This window comes from Benincasa hispida, chromosome 9 (genome assembly GCF_027475165.1).
Source record: "Benincasa hispida cultivar pf3 chromosome 9, pf3_genome.v1.1, whole genome shotgun sequence".
NCBI classification, from domain to species: domain Eukaryota; kingdom Viridiplantae; phylum Streptophyta; class Magnoliopsida; order Cucurbitales; family Cucurbitaceae; genus Benincasa; species Benincasa hispida.
The window spans coordinates 83,915,769-83,936,874 of record NC_143486.1 but is presented as its reverse complement, the minus strand read 5'-3'; positions in this window follow the sequence as shown (position 1 = coordinate 83,936,874).

The window sequence follows — 21,106 nt, the reverse complement described above, 5'->3', positions numbered from 1 at the left end:
AATTGAGGGTGTAGATATATATGGGGATGTTGATGCAACACAATTATGTTTAATTTCAGATGTAGTGATCCCACCTAAGTTTAAGACTCTGGATTTTGAAAAGTATAATGGAACCACATGTCCAAGAAGTCACCTAGTTATGTACTGTCGAAAAATGTTGGCTTACGCTCATGATGATAAACTGTTGATTCATTGCTTCCAAGATAGCTTACTCGACCCGGCCTCTCGCTGGTATATTCATTTAGATGGTTCACAAGTGCATAAATGGAAGGGTCTCGCTTATTCATTCCTAAAGTAGTACAAATATAATATTGTTATGGCACTAGACCGTTTAGACCTCCAGCGAATGGAGAAAAAGAGTGTTAAAACTTTTAAAGAGTGTGCGCAGTGATGAAGAGAGATGGTCGCACAAGTGCAACCACCTTTGACCGATATAGAATTAACATCTATGTTCATAAATACCCATCGAGCCTCGTACTATGAAAGGATGATTGGGAGTGCCTCGACCAATTTTCAGATGTCATAACAATTGGAGAAAGGATTAAGTTTGGGGTGAAGAACGGAAGAATTACTGATATCACTTTAGAATCAAGAAAAATGACGACAACGAAAAAGAAGGAATGAGAGGTGCACGAGTTGAGCTCGACCCAAAGAACAGCAACATATATCTCTTCATCAATTACTGGACAAACAAATTATTCTCCTAACCATCAGAATGGAGGACAGAATCAGTTTGTTCAGTCTAATCAGAAAAATGCAAGGAATAATTGGAAGCAAACCCGCTTTGATCCTATACCCATGTCGTATACTGAACTTTTGCCACAATTGTCAAAGAATCATTAAATAGCCTATAACGACCCAAATTTTGAGTTAATTTTTACTTTAAATATCTTAAATTATTTGGGTGTTATTTTGGATTTTGAGGTTAAATGGGATTTTGTAGATATATATATATATATAATTTGGAGAAGATAATTAGAATTAAATCAATTGAATTGAGATGATTGATTTAAATTTATTTTTTTCCCAAAAGGATTTAAGAATTTATTTATTCATTTTTCAAAAAGATTTTGAATTTAGAAATTGGAATTTGAGAAGAAATTGGGATTTGAAGAGAAGAACGAAAGAATTTTAAAAATATATATAGTCATATATATCTTTGGTATTGAAGGAAACGAAAAAGAAAAATAAGTAAACAAGGAATAAAATATAAGGAACAAAATAAAATAAACTTTAATTCTATTTTATTAAAATGTTTTTATTTATTTTTCTTTTCTTAAATTAAAACCCTCCCCCTCTCGAGACCCTCTCCCTACCACACACCCAGTCGTTCACGTAATCTCTAGACGACGTCGTGCCGCCACACTTGAAGGTTTCGATCACCGGCCAGTCGTGTCGCACGCCATAGATCTGTCAAGCTGCGCACCGATCTCCGTCTGCTGCCCCATCTGTCAGATCTGAAGCCGAACGCCAAGTCTAGCTGCACTGCCACCGTCGAGCTTCCCTCGCGCCGTCACTTCAGCCTAGCCGCGTGTTTGCCGCCGCTTCTCCAACTCTCGCACGCCACCAGATCGAACGAAGTCCCAGTCGTGCACCGCTCCTCATCGGGTTAGTCATCGATGTCGACTGCCACTAGTTCGTCGTCGTGTCTGGCTGCCGTTCAAGCCTGGCCTCAAGTCCTCACTATCATCCCTTTGGGTTTCTGCAGGATTTTGGAGATAGATTGTATTTTGGGTAAGATTTAAATTATTTTGAACGATTAAGGGTTTCTTGTGTTTGGTCTTGGAATACTCATAAGATTTTGGGTTAATTGAATCTAGACCCCAAAGGACTGATTTGAATTGTGGGGATTCATTACTTTGAGGTCATGGTTACTAAATTAAGCTCTGTAATTTCTGTTTTAGGTTTCTCTTCAAGGTTTCCAAGAACTAAGAGGGAGTTTAATTGGTCGAATAAAATATCTGAGTTTTTCTTCGAGGTAAGTAATCTTACTACTGGAACCACCTTTATGCCAGGAAATAAACTATAGATTTAATATTAAGGATCTTGCAACTGTTTTCGAGGATAATTTTGATTGTTCTGAGGTTGAATTGACTGTTTAGGAATGATATATGAGCATGTGGTAATATATCTGAATATGATTATGTATGAACTTGATTTAGAATTTTATGAGTTATATTAAAATGGTGATTGAGCATGACCCTTAAATTATGAGTTAAGTGGCATTCCTACTTGAATGTTTTAAAGCTAGATAAGGATTAGACATTTGCTGATCTATATAGTTATGTGATTTATTATGAGAATGTATAGATTGTGTGATATATTATGAAATCCCGAATACTTTATGTTTACATGATTTAGTGCATGAAAGTGATATGCTACAGTTGATCCATTTAAAACTAGATTAAATACGTATGTTGAGGTTAATTAACATGAGGTTGATGAGGAGATTTTAGAGGACTCGGGATTAAGTGAATGTTATATGTAATATGAAGTTAGATGAAATCACTTTTCCTTTCATGACTATGTGACTGCATGAAAGTGATGCATGCCCGAAGGCGCTAGTATATGAAAGAGATGTACTAGGGCTGGTGTGTATGAAAGTGATACATACTTAGAGGGTACTGGGATGTACGAAAGAGGTACACACTCAGTAGGTTATATATATATGAAAGAGGTATGCATCCCTACATTCATAGAGAGGATCTCGGGTGTACGAAAGAGGTACATACTCAGTGGGTTATGTGTGTACGAAAGAGGTATGCATCCCTACATTCATAAAGAATAATTGGGGTGTACGAAAGAGGTACACACTCAGTAGGTTATATGTATACGAAAGAGGTATGCATCCCTACATTCATAGAGAGGATCTCGGGTGTACGAAAGAGGTACATACTCAGTGGGTTATGTGTGTACGAAAGAGGTGTATGCATAACCATGTGTACGAAAGGAGTATGCATCCCTACATTCATAAAGAAGATCTGAGGTGTACGAAAAAGGTACACACTATGTGGGTTATGTGTATACGAAAGAGGTGTATACATAATCATGTGTATGTAAGAGGTAAACATTCAGTGGGTTATGTGTATACGAAAGAGATGTATGCATAACCATGTGTACGAAAGAGGTACACGTCCCTGTGATCATAGAGAGGACTGGGGTGTACGTAAGAGGTGCACTCTAAGGTAAAGGAGAAAGAGTGAGCCATGTAAGGAAAATCTTCATGTCCCACTAGTAGAGAGCTTCAGTCCATGTTGCATTTATTGGACATAAATGTTTAGCCTGACCCCAGTAGGGGGGTTACTTACTGAGTATTCTTTTATACTCACTCTTTCTTATGTTTTTTTTCAGGTAAGGGTAAGAGCATGCCGGCGAATGACAAGCGGAATTCGTGATCGAGCCACTAAGACTAGACATATGCTTCCGCTCATGTTTTTAGGATTTGATGTCTTAAAGTTTCTAGTTTTGATATTTAGACTTGAAATTTTGGTATTTGTATTTTCAAAACTTTTCATTAGGATTTTCTAGTTTGTCTTATGGTTTAAGGGTACCCTGCTACTTGAATTTCAGTTATTTAGTTTTAATAAAATTATTGCTTTTATGTTATTTATTTAGTTTTACTAAGTTATAAAAAGATGTCAATTTAAATTCCATGCATGCATGTCCATAGTAATGATCCATGTTAGAGATCTCGAAAAGTCAGGTCGTTACAATTGGTATCAGAGCCCATGTTTTGGGTTCTGTAGACTGACTTACTACATAAGTCTAGGTAGTCCCTGTGGCCCAGTAACGGATTCCTCGTCATCGCCAATTATGTCCGACTAATGAAAGTTTTCAATGCATATATGAGATTAGTGATGTGATGTTTTAGTAGCATGATTTCTAAGAAAGACCCAGAGGTAGATAGCTAATTTATTAGTTCATGACAGAAAAACTATTAGAGGAGGGGTGCAGAAAGAGGGAGCTAAGGGTAGCCAGAGTGTCCAGACAGCTCCAAATTCACTTATGACCCAAGTCGATGAGAAGGCAATGGAAGCAGAATTAGTGAAGTCGTTGCATCCTCCCTAATGGAAAAACTGCAGGAGCTGATCCGTAACATGATGGCAGGACAGACTGCCCAGAACTAGTGTAACATCCAGAATTTCAAAAAAATTTAAGTTAATTATCTAAAATTATCAAGTTTAAATTTTCCTTTCATTTGGAAAATTGGGATTAAATTGAAATAATTGAAAAAATTTTATTGGTTAAATTGAATTTAATTGATTAGATATTCAAACTAATTATCTTGAAAACATTAAATTTTGCTTCCCTTTGATTTTGGATTTTAGGGCCAACGTAAAAAAAAAAAAAAAAAAAAAAAAAAAAATTAAGGAGATAATTAATTTCATGTGGTTTTGAATTGATTTAAATATTTGGAAGGATTTAATTTGTATCAAATTGATGGTTCTTATGTCATTTAATTTTGGTTTTTGAAGCCTAAATTAATATAATTTAAAAAGTTAATTTATTTATTAATTTAATAAAATCTTTGGAGATTTTGGAGATATTGTGATAAAATATTTTATTTATCTTTTCAAAATTTGAAAAAAAAAAATAGAAGAATTGAGTCATTTTTTCGAAATTAAATAAAAGTGAAAAGAGGCCAAAAATTGGGGAGAAAGCAATTCGGTTTTTCAGTCACAGCTTCCACAAAATTGTCGATTATTGGTGTTTGAAGTGTTGGATCGAGCTCAAATTTGGTCAGTCTGTTCGAGATATATAGAGTTTCATTTTGAACGGTTGGATCGTTGTTTGAAGCTCTAGTTTGTTCGTAATCGTTGCTGAATAAAATCTATAAAACTAGAAATTCCCCTTTTCTCTCACTCTCGCAAACCCTACTCATGCAAGACCCTCACTACCAGCTGCTAGCCTAAAAAAGTTATGTCGTCCAACAGCAACACCCGTTGCCTGTCTATGGTAGCCACGAGTCGACGCGCTATCAGCCACCACTACCCGATCTTTGCTGGAATCTTGAGAAAAACCTTAAGTAAGACTTATTTTCCTTATAATTTGGGAGGTGAAATTCACCTATTTGATTTTGGTTAAATTAGTAACCTCTCTTTGATGTGAAATTTAGATTCAAGATTTGGAAGTTTTGAGGCATTGACCATCAAGCTAGAGACCATTTTTCGTTTTGCAGAAAATTGGTAAAGATCGTTAAGTTTTGGGTAAGTTATTGGTTGGTTATTCTTTTGGATTGAGAGTAATAGTGGAAAAATTAAGTTATGGATTTAATTCTTGATTAGATTGGCTAATTGAATCAAGTTTTGGAATGTGTCTTGGACCAAGCCACAACTTTGGGTTGATTCAAGTTTTCCAAGGGTTTTAAGGAATTATTTGCATGGATTTTGTGACCAAGTTGAGGTAAGTGGTACTATTACCGATGCCTTTATGTCAGGCGGCCTAGATTAGATTTATAAAGTTAATTAATGGACTTTAGAAGCATGATTTTGTCGTTGTGATATACTTGTTGCATGACAGTTATGAGTATTATGAGCATGTTCGAATTTCTAATCAGTACTGAACTTATGTATGTGTTGCATGAATAGACCAACAGGGCAGTTTATCATCTCGCCTTGACGCATGTTTTATTTCAGAGGACCGATGAGTCTAGTTTCATGTTTGACAGTGTGCCTACAGGTCGTTATACATACGTAAGTCGACAGGTTCACGTTCATGTTATTTTTCATGTTTGACGGTGTGCCTATGGGCCGCTAGACATGCTGAGTCGACAGGTTCACGTTCATGTTATTTTTCATGTTTGATGGTGTGCCTACGAGCCGCTAGACATGCGTGAGTCGACAGGTTCACGTTCATGTTATTTTTTCCATGTTTGACAGTGTGCCAACGGGTCGCTAGATATGCGTGAATCGACAGGTTCACATTCATGTTATTTTTCATGTTTGACGGTGTGCCTACGGGCCACTAGACATGCGTGTCAAGGCAAAATAGTACATCTTTTGGTTTCTTTTCATCATCTAAAATTGATGTAGTTGTTTGAGCCACGGGCCACCATTCTCTGCTCGTGGATGCATAGCCTGATCCCGATAATGGGATCACTTACTGAGTATTTTTTATACTTAATCTTTCTTAATTTATGTTTTTCAGAAAAGGATAGGAACGGACCAGCAGGTGATGAGAGAGACTTATGATCATGCCATATGGGACATGTAAATCGCTTCCACTCAGTTTTCGTTTTCAAGCTATTTAAAATTTTTTATTTGAAACTCAATGTTGGTCAAAATTTTATCTGTTTAAGTTATTTTTTTTCTTCATTATTTGAGGAGCCCCGAAAATGTGTTTTACTTATTTGTTATTTATTTTGGAAAATTGTCTTTATTATTTTAATAAAATTTATTTTCTTCAATGGTCATAAATGTGATTATGAGTAACGACCGTTATCAAAGTATTCAAAAGGTCGGGTCGTTACAGTTAGATTTTTTTTTTTCAAAATTTGAAAATATAAATAAAATATTTTATCACAATATCTCTAAAATCTCCAAAGATTCTATTAAATTAATAAATCAATTAACTTTTCAAATTATCTTAATTTAGGCTTCAAAAACCAAAATTAAATGGCATAAGATCCATCAATTTGATTCAAATTAAATCCTTCCATATATTTAAATCAATTCAAAACCACATAAAATTAATTATCTCCTTAATTTAATTTTTTTTAAAGTTGGCCCTAAAATCTAAAATCAAAGGGAAGCAAAATTCAATATTTTCAAGATAATTAGTTCGAATATCTAATCAATTAAATTCAATTTAACCAATAAAAGTTTTTCGATTATTTCAATTTAATCCCAATTTTTCAAATGAAAGGGAAATTTAAACTCAATAATTATAGATAATTAACTTAAATTTTCCTGAAATTCGGGATGTTACAACCAAGCTCAGGAGGAACCGGTGCCACCTGAGTAGTTACAGCGGATTCGACCACATAATAGAGACATGCAGGGCCTGTCTCTTGAGTCTAAGCATCTGAGGGATTTTAGGAAGTTTGACCCTCGCTCCTTTGATGGATCGTTGGGGGACCCCACTAAAGCAGAGATGTAGTTGTCATCTATCGGGACAATTTTTTTGTTTTATGAGGTGCCCGGAAGAGCATAAGCTCCAATGTGTAGTTTTCATGTTGATTGGCAACGCAAAAATCTGGTGGCGTTCAGCAGAGAAATGATCGATACTGATGGGGAACTTGCAACTTGGGAGCAGTTCAAGGAGCATTTTTATGAGAAGTATTTTTCGGCCAACACCCGATACAACAAGCAGGTGGAATTCTTGAACTTGAGACAGGGAGTTATGTCGGTGGAAGAGTATGAGCAGGAATTTGATAAGTTGTCCCACTTTGCTCCTGAACTAGTAGCCACCGAGGCAACGAGGATAGAGAGGTTCATCCAGGGTTTGAGGAGCGGACTGCGAGGTATGGTACATGCCTTGGACCTCAAGATGTATGATGCGACACTGCGGGCTGCCGTGAGGATTGAGCTGACTCCCAGGCGGGAGAGTAGTACAGGAGGTCGCTCGGGGTGTGGACCTCTGCAGGTCAGAAAAGGAAAGCTGAGCCCAGGGCTCCTGAGCATCAGCAGAGGAACCAAAACACAGTGAATGCTCCACTTCAGTAGGGACAGCAGGACTCTCAAGCTATGACTGTCAAGGAAGATAAGTCGATATGTACTACTTGCGGAAAGAGTCATTAGGGTCGTTGTTTAGCCGGAGCAGGGGTGTGTTATCGTTGTGGACAAGAAGGGCATATGGCATATGGATGCCCTATTAGGAGCTCTACAGATGGTAGGGACCAACCTTCGGGCTCAGAACAAGGGGGTTCAAGTGGACAACAACAGCGAAGAAGGAGCAATGTCACAACTTGACACGAGACAAAGAGGTCAGACGCTGTGGTGAAAGGTAAACTTACATTCTAGATCTTGACACTCTAGTGTTGCTTGAGACTATGGTTACTTGCCTTCTTTTGTATGCTTAGTTAATATCAGAGACCATGTATTTTTCGTTACCCTTATGCAAAGCTATTATTTTGGATATGGAGAAAGGAGGAGGCATGACATGTTTGTTAGTGTAATCAAGGATGGTTGTAACCTTGTTAGCTGGTCATGAAGAATTTAAAGTTATTTAGTCATAGATTGGTTGAGATGATTCAAAGTTATTTAGTCATAGATTTGTTGAGATGAGAGCCCAGTACCCAGAGATTTCTTTCAGGAATAAACTTTCAAACTTTCGAGGACGAAAGTTTCTTAGGGAAGGAAGAATGTAAGACCCAAATTTTGAGTTAATTTTTACTTTAAATATCTTAAATTATTTGGGTGTTATTTTGGATTTTGAGGTTTTGAATTTTGTAAAGATAAATATATATATATATATATATATATATATATATATATATATATATATATAATTTGGAGAAGATAATTATAATTAAATCAATTAAATTGAAATGATTGATTTAAATTTATTTTTTTCCCAAAAGGATTTGGGAATTTATTTATTTATTTTTTTAAGACCTGGAATTTAGAAATTGAGATTTGAAGAGAAGAAGGAAAGAATTTTAAAAATATATACAGTCATATATATCTTTGGTATTGAAGGAAACGAAAAATAAAAATAAGTAAAAAGGGAATAAAATATAAGGAACAAAATAAAATAAATTTTAATTTTATTTTATTAAAATATTTTTATTTCTTTTTCTTTTCTTAAATTAAAACCCTCTCCCCCTCGATACCCTCTCCCTGCCACACACCCAGCTGCTGCACGCCTTGCCAGTTGTCATGCACCTCCAACCACCACAGTTGTTCACGTAAGCTCTAGACGACGTCGTGCCGCCACACCTGAAGGTTTCGATCACCGGTCAGTTGTGTCGCACGCCACAGATCTGTCGAGCCGCGCACCGATCTTCGTCCGCCGCCCATCCGCAAGATCTGAAGTCGAATGCCAAGTCCAGCTGCACTGCCACCGTTGAGCTTCCCCCGCGTCGTCACTTCAGCCCAGCCGCGTATTTTCCGCCCGCTTCTCCAGCTATAGCGTGCCACCAGATTGAACGGAGTCCTAGTCGCGCACCGCTCCTCGTCAGGTTAGTCACCGGCGCCGACTGCCACCGGTCCGTCGTCGTGTCTGGCTCCGTTCAAGCCTGGCTTTGAGTCCTCATTGTCGTTTCTTTGGGTTTCTGCAGGATTTTGGAGAAAGATTGTATTTTGGGTAAGATTTAAATTATTGTGAACGATTAAGGATTTCTTGTGTTTAGTCTTGGAATACTCATAAGATTTTGGGTTAATTGAATCTAGACCCAAAGGACTAATTTGAATTGTGGGGATTCATTACTTTGGTCTTGGAATACTCATATGATTTGAATACTCATAAGGCTTTGCACATATCGGTGAAGTGTAAGGATCACCATGTAGCCAGGGTCCTTGTTGATAATGGATCATCCCTGAACATAATGTTGAAATCCACTTTGATGAAACTCTCTGTAGACCCCTCCTACTTGAGGCCGAGTTCTATGGTGGTTAGAGCCTTTGACGGGGCTCGTAGGGAGGTGATTGGAGATATTGAAATCCCACTAAAAATTGGACCTACCACTTTCAATGTGCCGTTTCAGGTTATGGATGTTAACTCTTCTTATAGTTGTTTGCTCGGACGACCGTGGATTCATTTGACAGGGGCAGTCTCGTCTTCCCTTCATCAAAGGGTGAAGTTCAGTGTAGAGGGTGGTCAGGCATTGTTTATGGAGAAGAAGGCATGTTTATCACAAAGACTTTAGCACTTCCTTATGTCGAAGCAGCAGAAGAAGCTTTTGAATGCACGTACAGATCATTTGAAGTTGCAAATGCTACTATCTTTCCGATAGAAGGTTTGAATATTGGTCATTATATGTCTCGAACATCGATAATGGTTGAAAAGACAATGATAAGAAGTGGTTATCAGATACATAGAGGTTTGGGAAAGCATAATCAAGGAAGCCCATAAGCGATCTCTCTTCCTAAGGCTAAGGAAAGATTTGGATTGGGGTATAAGCCGACAACTTCTGAATGGGAGAAGAATCGAGCAAAGAAGAAAGAAAAAAGAAGTGCTCGTCTTGAAGGATGTGAGGTTAAACCAGGTAGAATGCTATAAACAATGCTATTGAAACGTTTCGATAGCATTTTTCTAATGCTATAAACAAGGCTATCAAAACGATTCAATAGCATTTTTTTTACGTTATGAAAAGTTTTTATAGCATCATATATGTACTATCAAAACGGACTTTTTATAGCGTTTTTTGTAGCGTTGAAAAAACACTATAGAAAGTCATGGACTTTCAATAAGATGAGCTACGGCAACATTTCAAAAACATTATGGAAAGTTTATAATAGCGTTTTTTTTAATGCGATTGTAAGTGATATTTCTAGTAGTGATATAGACAATTATTTTATAAATTTAATTCTTTATTAATCCAATTTAATCCTATTAAAGAGAAAATAAAAGATTAACCTACGGACTTTTTATAGCGTTAAAAAAACACTATAGAAAGTCATGGACTTTCAATGACATGAGCTACGACAACATTTCAAAAACGCTATGGAAAGTCTACGATAGCATTTTTTTTAATGCTATTGTAAGTGATATTTCTTGTAGTGATATAGACAATTATTTTATAAACTTAATCTTTTATTGATCCAATTTAATCCTATTAAAGAGAAAAAAAAAAAGATTAATCTATTTCTAATCTCATTAGAAAATTTTCAACATAGGTTTAGGTGAAATCAATTTTAAACCATTTAAAATTAATTTTAACCTATATTTGCATGCAACTCTGGATTATAGAGTTTAATTCGAATTTTATTAAACTTATAACACTTATAAAACTTAATGAAACAATTTGAATTTCATTAATCTAGACTATTACAGATAGCGTGGGAAATCAGACATATCATATATATCATTTTTCCTTCCATTAAGTATTTTACAAACGAGGGTTCATTACTGAGGTAAATTAAGCTAAGAATTATCTTAAATCTAGTTAAATTTGCCCATATAACTATTATATTGGATAGTTTAATAATGTATGATTATCATTTATTAAACACTTTAATAAGTTTTAATCATCTATTATATATTTATAAAACATATGACTAATTCACCTTCCAAGTCGGTTCCTAGATAGGGGCATTCTGTTTCCATCCGCTTAAATACCCCAATTCTAGACAAAATGTTCCTTAGACAAAGGTCTTTTATAGGAAAATGTTTTATGAATTTAATCTTTTATTTTCTCATTTTAATCTTATTAAAATTAAAATAAAATATTTATTTAAAATCTAATCTTATTAGAAATAAAACTTGAAGATTAATTAAACGAGTTTTAAACCCTTTAAAACAAATTAATTAACCTTATCATAATCGGATTAAACTAGCATCCAATCGAACAATATGCATCTCGCGGTATTATTAATTAAATATAATAATTATTAATTAATTAATTAAACCATAGCTCGTGCATATCTCATTCATCAACATACATAATATAACCCTTATATTAAAGTTAATGAATTACAATATAGTTAAATATGCTTTTAATCATAGATTAAAACATATAATATAATACTTATATTATAATTATGCAAACTAAATAGTATAATCATGCATGTACATACTTTAGGAATTAACCTAAACTTTAAATATAACAATTATATTAAATATTATATATGTGCATGCTTATTAAATCATGCAACCATATAATATGATATAACATTTATATTAAATATGATGCATGAAAATGTTTGTCTTAGGATATGATTTTAAACTATATGGCATACATTATGCAACATATAATTAGCTTTAATTCAATCAAACATCATGTACAAAAATTAAATTAATTAGGAAAAATAGATTGAATTTTGGCATCCCTAATAATTAATTAAATTAATATAATCATATTATATCAATTTCAATAAATAACCCAAAAAGAAAATAAAAAGCCACAACTGCTCCACACAGGCTCGGACTTACAACCTCCTATTTTCTAGGTGCGCATCTAATCATCAAAGCATTTCACCACTATTGATTAGTGTTGCGACACTAATAAGATTTGAACCTCCTCGCGCGCGTGTCTAAGTCGGGAAATAGTGACGCTCTAAAGAGCGTAGCTACGCAGATCTTTTTTCTTGCCGCAGCATAATGCTATGCTCCTCGCAACGTAACCCTACGCTCAGCTTCAACATTATAACGCTGCTGATGAGCATCACAACATTGGCCTTTCTGTGCCGCAGCGTAAAGCACAGCGTAGCTACGTTGTGCGTTACGCTACAACACATAATGCTTAATTCTACTTCGATCTTTGTCCCTCTTTGCTTCGTTTTTCACCGATCTTTTCAGCAACGTTTGCAACTCGATCCACACGGACTTACAGACTCAATAGCATGAATTAAAATGTCCAAAAACACCTGGCCCTTACATTATGATCTCATCAAAATAGTAAACTATGTGCCAAAGTTCGAAATTATCCATTTTTGCAAATCTATACATCAAATGCACAGTAAGCTACCCACCTCTTCTTTGTTTTTAGTCTAAAAAAAAAAATCAAAAGCACGATTTGGTTCTGATACCAATTGAATGAATCAAATTCTTCAATGGAAGTGGGGAATGTGTGTGCTTTCGAAATTCGTTTTGCGAATGGTGAAAAACAAAGAAAACATACAAAAACAGGATAAACATAAATTTATAGATATAAACATATTGTATACGGGAAGAAAAGAAGAAGAGGACCAACACTTGAAGACAATCTTCAATGCTTTCCTCTCCCGTTCACGAACATCTCATTCTACGAGTAATTCCCTCGAATTCAACGTACAAGAACATCACCATTGGGTCTTACTTGCTATTCTAAAAAATAAGAATCAAAAGAGTTGTGACTCTTCGATTTTGGTAAGGAAAAAAATAATTGAGAGAGTGATTGCTTGAGAGAAAATTTCGTGAAGAACTTTTCTTCTTCTTCCATAAATTACACTGACACACATCTTCAATTAATTACAAGTTAGAGAGGGGAGGGGAAATAGCTCCCCTCAATCTTACGTTAACTCCATTGCTAATTGTAGGGGAGTTAATTTTTATATTTAATTTAACATTAGATTAAATTTATTAAATTAAATTAATATTAATTAACTTAGTTAATTAATTAACTTAGTTAATTAATATCTATTAATTAAATATCAAATATTTAATTAATGTTACATTTGAATCATATTCAAATACATTTCCTCTCATATATTATAGTTTTAATATGAATCTCATTCACATTAAGCTTAATCTATAGTTTTAATATGAATCTCATTCATATTAAATTTAACCTATAGTTATAATATGAATTTTATTCATATTATTTAATGCTTGAATCTTATTCAGATGCCTTATTCTCTCATATAACCTATAGTTTTAATATGAATCATATTTATATTCATTTTAACTTACCGTTCTATATGAATCTCATTCATATAAATTATATTTTAATCATATTCGGATATTTATTTCTCTCATATTTCTAATTAACTATATATTAAAATGTATCTATATACATTATATTAGTTGTATCTTATACAATTAATTCCTTTATTTAATTTGAACAATTCAAATTAATTCAAAATTAATTGATTCTTATTTTTACCCTTAGTGGGCTAGCAAGGAGACCTAATGGACCTATAGATTAGAAGTTCCAATGATTCAAGATTAATTAATTAAACTCTTTAATTAAATTAATCAACATTCATTAATTATAGGTCACCCACTAAAGACTCACAACTGCACTCTTCGTATTATAGATATATTTCTGTGTCCATGGATATAACCAATCAACAGTAAGTCGATCCTTCACGAATTGCTTGTAACTACAGTTGGATCAAATTACGTTTTACCCATGTAGTTACATTTATCTCCTTAAGTACCATTGATCATTCTAATGAAAAAATAATTCATAGTCCAACTATAAACTAAGTTCCTAGGGATGTTCCATTTCCGTTAACTTAAATACCCCAGCCTAGACAGAACTAGCCTTAGACAAAAGGTCTCTTATAGATATGTTTGCTACAAATTTAATCTTTTAATTAAAATCAATTTAATCATATTAAATTGGTTAAAAGTTTAAATTAATTTCTAATCTTATTAGAAATTTTGTGATCTTAGGTCTATATCTTAAAACTCGTAGGTTTGTAAACAATAAAACTTATTCTAAAAATTAAATAAGTTGTTATTGAATATATGAATTGCTTATTTCGTTTTAGAAATAAATCCAATAAACTAAAATATCCATGACTATTACATGAGTACTTGAACTTTATGTGGAGACATAAAAGCAGATCTGGTTCGAGTAAATAGTCAAAATGATCTATAGTATATGAATGAGGTTGGGTGCCTTATTCTGGTAACATTATCAGATGCGGCTCACTCTGTAGTTGTTATAGGAGTTGTAAAGTGCTACAGACAATGTGATCCTAATTCATACATGTTATGACATGAGGAGTGGGGGCGTCTTGTGCAATGGGTTTGTACAAGATCAGACCACGAAATCAGTCACTCTTACTTTATAACATTGTTTACTGTTTAAGACTAACTATTTCAAAGCGATGACCTAGGTAACTTAATCTTAATCCTGAGCTAACTATGAACTCTTGTTTATTCAGGATTATCCTTAAATTTGCATAGGTGAGGGTTGGCTCAACAACGCCGGCTCAAGAAATCTCAATTTCATGGGTAAGACCGGGTAGATAGCTGGGGACATAGGGTGTAAGATGGAATTCACTCCTACCCGCTTTCATGGATAGTAGAGAGATTGTTCCCTTAAGTGCTGACTTCGGGTCTTGAACAAGGGGCCTCACCCTCTCATTGGCCCGAGAAGGACTCAGTTTGTTGATTGGATCACAAACCAATTGTTCATTAGAGGATCAGTGGGACTTAAGGAACAAGAGGTAATCTCGGGGGTAAAACAGACATTTGACCCAACCGTTATTACGAACAATCTGTGAAGGATTAACTGACTAATCACGGTTATATCGAGTGGACATAATATATCTACAGTGAAGGGAGGGCAACTCTGGGCTTTAGTGAAGTGAACAGTAGGAGTGACCCAGTAGTTAACGAATGAAGTTAATTCAGTGTAAATAGTTTAGCCAATTAATTTCGGATCGTTGAAGCCCATGATCAGTAGGTCCACAAGGTCCCCTACTAGCTCGTTAATGGATTAGCCTTAGAGTAATATGATAAGTTAATTTGAAATGTTCAAATTAGAATTAAGAGAATTAGTAATTATATATGATATAATTACGCGTTTAATTATGGTATTAAACGGAATGCGAGAATCAATTAATATTTAAATATGATTTAAATATTAATTTCACGAATAGAGATTCATGATGGAGGAATTTGTGTAAAATTAATTTAATATTTGATTTTGAATTAATTAGAATTAATTAAATTGTTTAATTAATTATTTATTATTAATTTTATTAGAAAAATAATTAATGAATTAATTTTGTAAAATTAATAAAGTTTTTCAATTTTGAAAATAAAATTGATTTTGGAAATCAATTTATAAAACAAAATTGAAAACTTGAAAATGGAAAAAATGGGAGATCTCCACTTTCACTATCAAGTAGCTCACTCATTTCCCACCAAATTCATTGAGTCAATCTTCAAGCATGAGTTGCTCTTCATGCAGCAATCTTCATTGCATGATAGTCTTGCAATAAATAGAGAAAACTGAAGTGGAAATTGGGCATGCAAACTGAAGCACTTGAAAAGTTTTTGCTGAAGAACTTAAGGTTGAAGAAGGTGTTCTTCAATGGTGCATCACTGAGCTTCTTCTCCAAATTCTCTTTATTCAAGCTTATTTTGAGTCCCACAACTCAATCTAAGGCTCCAAGAGAATAGTAGGGAAGGCCTTGAGGTGGTTCACAAGTAGATTTGGAGAAGATTTGCAGCTAAATTCGAGATTCAAGTGGTTCTACAAAGGTATGTCTTGAAACTCTCTTATTAGTTTATGAGAATGCTTAATTTATAGCCAAAATTAATGAATTAGAATGCTTATTGATCCTTGTTGCTTTCAATGCTTCCTAGTATATTCCAACAATTGGTATCAGAGCATCATTTAAGCATTCAATTTGGTTTAATTTTGGTGTGGTGATTGTTTTTCATGAGATATATGAAAATGGTGCACTGATATGGTTTTCTGAGATTTGGCATTTAAATTCTCTTTGATTCCTTTATTAAATTTGTAATTGGCTCTTGTTGATAAGTTTATATATGTGTGATGCGTTATTTTATGCGATGAATTTATGAAAGGAATTGCGGTGATGGGAAATGCGTTGTGCAACAAGTTTTCTCAGTAGAACCCAAGTATAAATCCTGCTGAGTTTCCTGGTAAGTCTAGGGTCGAACTCAGGGACTAAGGAAAACAATATGCGGTAATAATTTTTAAGATGACTTTGCGGTAACCAATAAATCAAAGAGTTGTTGGGTTGTTGTTTGTGGTATAAAATGTATGCGGTGGGGTTAAGAAAAGAGTTGATAATACGGAAGATGCAATGAATATGCAGGGGAACGGGTTGAGAAGGGGTTCAGCTAACACTTCCTAGGATTGCGTTCATAATATACGATCATGCAACACACATACAATAACAAATCATCTCTCAATGCAAATGCTATGACTTCTAGTTTTAGAACGCATGCGATACATGCGATGAAGTCTATAGGACCTACACATAAGCCTCTATTCTTGTTTATGCGATGACGAATGACATACACACATACAAGGCGACCGCATAATACCATAACCTATCTCTAGGATGCATGCGATGCATGTTGGCAAACAGAGCTTATCTCTAAGTCCCTATCTCTTGCTTATGCAGATTTAATCTTGCTCTCTCGAGTCTAAATTCTAACCTAGTTCTTTCAAGTCTTAGGTTCTTTCTTTAGACTCTCTCTCGAGTAGCTCTAAAGGGGTGTTGAGAACAACATAAGACAAGATGATCGCATATAATGAAAATCCTAGGTCATGTTAACTAAGTTCTTCTCAACCCATTCGATAGATTTAGCTACTCATGCGTGCATGTAAGAGATTGAACAGATGTAGATAAGCAAGTTCCATTTTATAGATATAGAATTGAAATACAAAATAACAATGCGGAATAAGAATAAAGAGTCTGGTAGCAATCTCTTGCTTCCCAAGACTTTTACACTGTTCTTCTCTACTCTGCTCAAAAGATAATCTCGCTTTCGCGAGAGTCGGCCCTCTCTCTGCTTTTTCACGTCTTCTGGGTTTTCTCTCGAGCTGACTAGAACGATCTTTCGGCGTCTCTTCCCTTCTCTCGCTCCACCTTCTAAGTAAAAGAAAAACTATGAACAAGGCTACTTCTATCTAAAGGAAAATTATCATACTGTCGAACTCCTTCACTGAAGGTGGCCTCTGGTATTTATAGAGCTTCGGGGTGAAAGCCTTCTTCTCTCTTATGATTGCACTGATGGGATGACATTAATTCTCTGTCTGATGCACCGAATATTTGTCACCGAAAAGTTGAGTGTACTTGCTACAGTAGTTCGTTAACGGCTTGTCAACTTAATTTGGAGTCGACCGTCATCAGCTTTTTGTCCCATCATGATTTATTACGCTTTTCACCCGGATGCGCCCACAAAGTTGCATTGGCACTATGCGACAACCTTCTTAAGCAGATATTTGCGAGCTCAAATCACCGCATAGCCTTGCGGTAACGCAATCTTTTGATGCTCTCGGCCGTTGATTTCTTTGGATCGCATTTTCCGCCTTGCGTCAACTCATATTCTGCACAAAAATACATAAGTTAACTGCTTTAATGTGATGGACGCATGCGACCGCAATATTGTGAACTTAATGCTTTTTAGACGCAATCTTGTATATTTTTATCAACGCAAACCTGCATTGTTTTATAACTTAACATTGTAATAACGTGCATTTCTGCTCGTTATCAATGTGCTCAAGAGTTTATAATTTATTTGGAGTCATTAGAGTTGAAATTAAGTTGTAATTGAAGAAATAAGTGAACAAGGTCGAGTCAAAGAAAACTAGTTCGTGAGCTTCTGTCCAGGCAGCGTTGCAATTTTGCCCTTGAACATCATGACGCTGCTCATAGTAGAGCGAGGAACGAGTTTCATCAAGGAGCGAGGAGCAAGTTTTTCAACCCACTAGCCGTCGAGTATCGAGTTTCAACTGAACCAAACGAGTTTGACCAGCTTGAGCATTGACCGAGCAAGGAAACGAGTTCTGGTCTGGTTTAACGAGCGAGCGAGCGAGATTTGAGCTAGTTCGATTTGTTCTCTTCTTGGCTGGTCCGGTTTAGCTTCAAAAGGATTTTGGCAGGTTCGGTTCAGTCAGTTCACATCTGCTTCAAGCTGTTTGGGTCTGATTTGGAGCGGTTTGGAGTGGTCTGGAAGCATTTTGGAGTCGTTTCTTGCTGGTTTTGTAATAATTAGGCCTTTGTTTGCTTAAAAATTCCAAAACTAAAACCATATCAGTGTATTTTTAATTATTTATACATATGATGTATGTTATAATTCAATAAATTTTGTATGTGCATATAGTATGCCATGTAGATTTAAAATCCCACCATAGGAAACATGTTACATGCATTGAAAGTATGTTATAAAGTGTTATAATATATAGTATGTATGTTTAAGGTTTCTTTTATTTAAAATAAATGTTATATTAAATATTTAAAGCCTTTGATATATGTTGTGGATGTTTAGCATGTCTAAAATTTTTTAATTTTTTATAAAATTGGGTTAGACAGTTAAAATCCATAACAAAGAATGGCTACATGTTCACGTAGGTCAACCACTCATTTTAATAGTTAAAATCGTTCGTTAAACTTGTAAAACTAAGGTTACAAACTCAACCGGTATATAATCATGTTGAAGGTCGGGGATATTTAAGTTGAAGGTCTACAGAACACCTACTATTTGGGAATTATGGTCGAATAATTGAGCGTTGTTAACCGATTTTATGAGCAATACGTGAGCAATGTGAGGTTTTAAAAGTAGTTTATCCCTTAGACATCGTAGATTAAATCCAAATATAAATGTTATACTTGGATAAACACCTAGACTTAGATTGTTTAATTAGCCGGAATAAGCCTAAGGAAATGTATACCCCGTTTAAACGTTAGAACATTTCAGTGGGAGTTTAATAACATACATGATATGCTATTAGAACACTTCAATGAAAATAAATAACGTATTTGATGTGTTAGAACGCTTCAGTGAGAGATTAATAAACGTATATGATATGATTATTTTTAGCTCTCACGTCCCTAAGAGTTCACGATCGAAAATCATGCTTCACTTCATGTAAACCCTAGAAGTGACCTTCATTCGGAAAGTGTTTATATGAATCGAGATTTTGGTGAATGGGGGAACTTGTCCACCTTAAAATCAAATGTGACTTTAAATTTTCATGTTCTCAAGTTGTTCACACCGAAAGGTTCATGCGGCACTTCGTGTCACCCTAGGAGTGACCTCCATTCGGAAAGTGTTTGCGTGAATTGTTCCTGGTGAATGAGGGGAAGTTGTTCGATGGAAAATCAAATATACAATATATTGATTTCAATTCTCACATCTCTAGATAATTCCTACTGTGAGATCCGTGCAGCATTTCGTGTCACCCTGGGAGTGACCTCCATTCAGAAAGCATTCGTCATGAGATCAAGACTAAAGCGAATGGGGGAAGTAGTTCATAGTAAGTGGGTGAAGGATATATGTCAACATATCCTACAGTCTCTTCTGTTGGTTTGGACCGTGAGATTCCTATGTTGCGCCTGCTTGTTGTCTTTAAGTCGGCTTCGCTAGTCGTTTAATGATGGCTATCCTCTCAGAGGGTTTTAACATAGAATTCAGAACAACTTAAACTCCAGAATGGATAGGATTTCTAAAGTCGGTTTCAACTTTGATTTTCCAACTTCGGGAGCATCGTTGGGGTCGACTTCTAAGGTCTGAAAACAAAGGGTTACGCTTACAGAATTACTAAAAAGTTAGCAATTTATGACAAAAAACGGTAGCTAAATGACTATCGAAATATGAGTTATTGGAGATAGTATTTAGTCAAGAATGTCTTGTTGTAGTATCGTTGCAAAAATAATCTTGGGTATATTATTACTTTGCTAAAACTCGATTGGGTTTAAAAAGCAATTCACTCATAAAATTTGTTTATATTTTTCAGAATGACAAGTTCATTAGAACAATTGTTGGCGTCTGATAAAATGATTGGGGATAATTATGCCACTTAGAAATCAAACCTGAATACTATATTGGTGATAGACAATTTACTGTTCGTTTTAACAGAGGATTTTCCTCCCATTCATGGCTCAAATGCAAACCGAACTGTTCGGGATGCATATGATAGATGGATCTGGGAGAATGACAAAGCCCGTACCTATATCCTTGCTAGCATATCTAATGTCTTGGCGAAGAAACACAAGAGTATAGGTACTGCCAAAGAGATTATGCAATCTCTCCACGGAATGTTTGGACAACTGTCCTTCTTCCTAATGCATGATACTATTAAATACGTTTACTACTACCATATGAAGAAGAGGCCTCTGTTAGAAAACATGTCTTGGATATGATGGCCCATTTCAATGTGACGGAAGTAAATGGGGCTATCGTTGACGAAAGAAATCAAGTCAGTTTTATTCTATAATATCTTCCGAAGAGTTTTCTGCAGTTCTGCACGAATGTGCTTATGAATAAAATAGAATACAACTTGACTACTTCTCTAAATGAGCTACAGACTTACTAGACTATGATGAGAGCTAAAGGTCTGGAATCGGAAGTAAACGTTACTACCGTTAAGAAGAGAGGAACGTCCTTCAAAAATCCTGATGTTGCTTCCTCTTCATAGAGTAAGAGTATTTCTATTAAGAAGATTCATAGAGTAAGAGTATTTCTATTAAGAAGAACAAAGGGAAAGGAAAGAAAAAAACTGTGGGTAGAAAAGGCAAGGTTAATGCTGTAAACAAAGGACTAGAAGAGAAACTGCCCTCAGTACCTTGCTAAGAAGAGAGTAGAG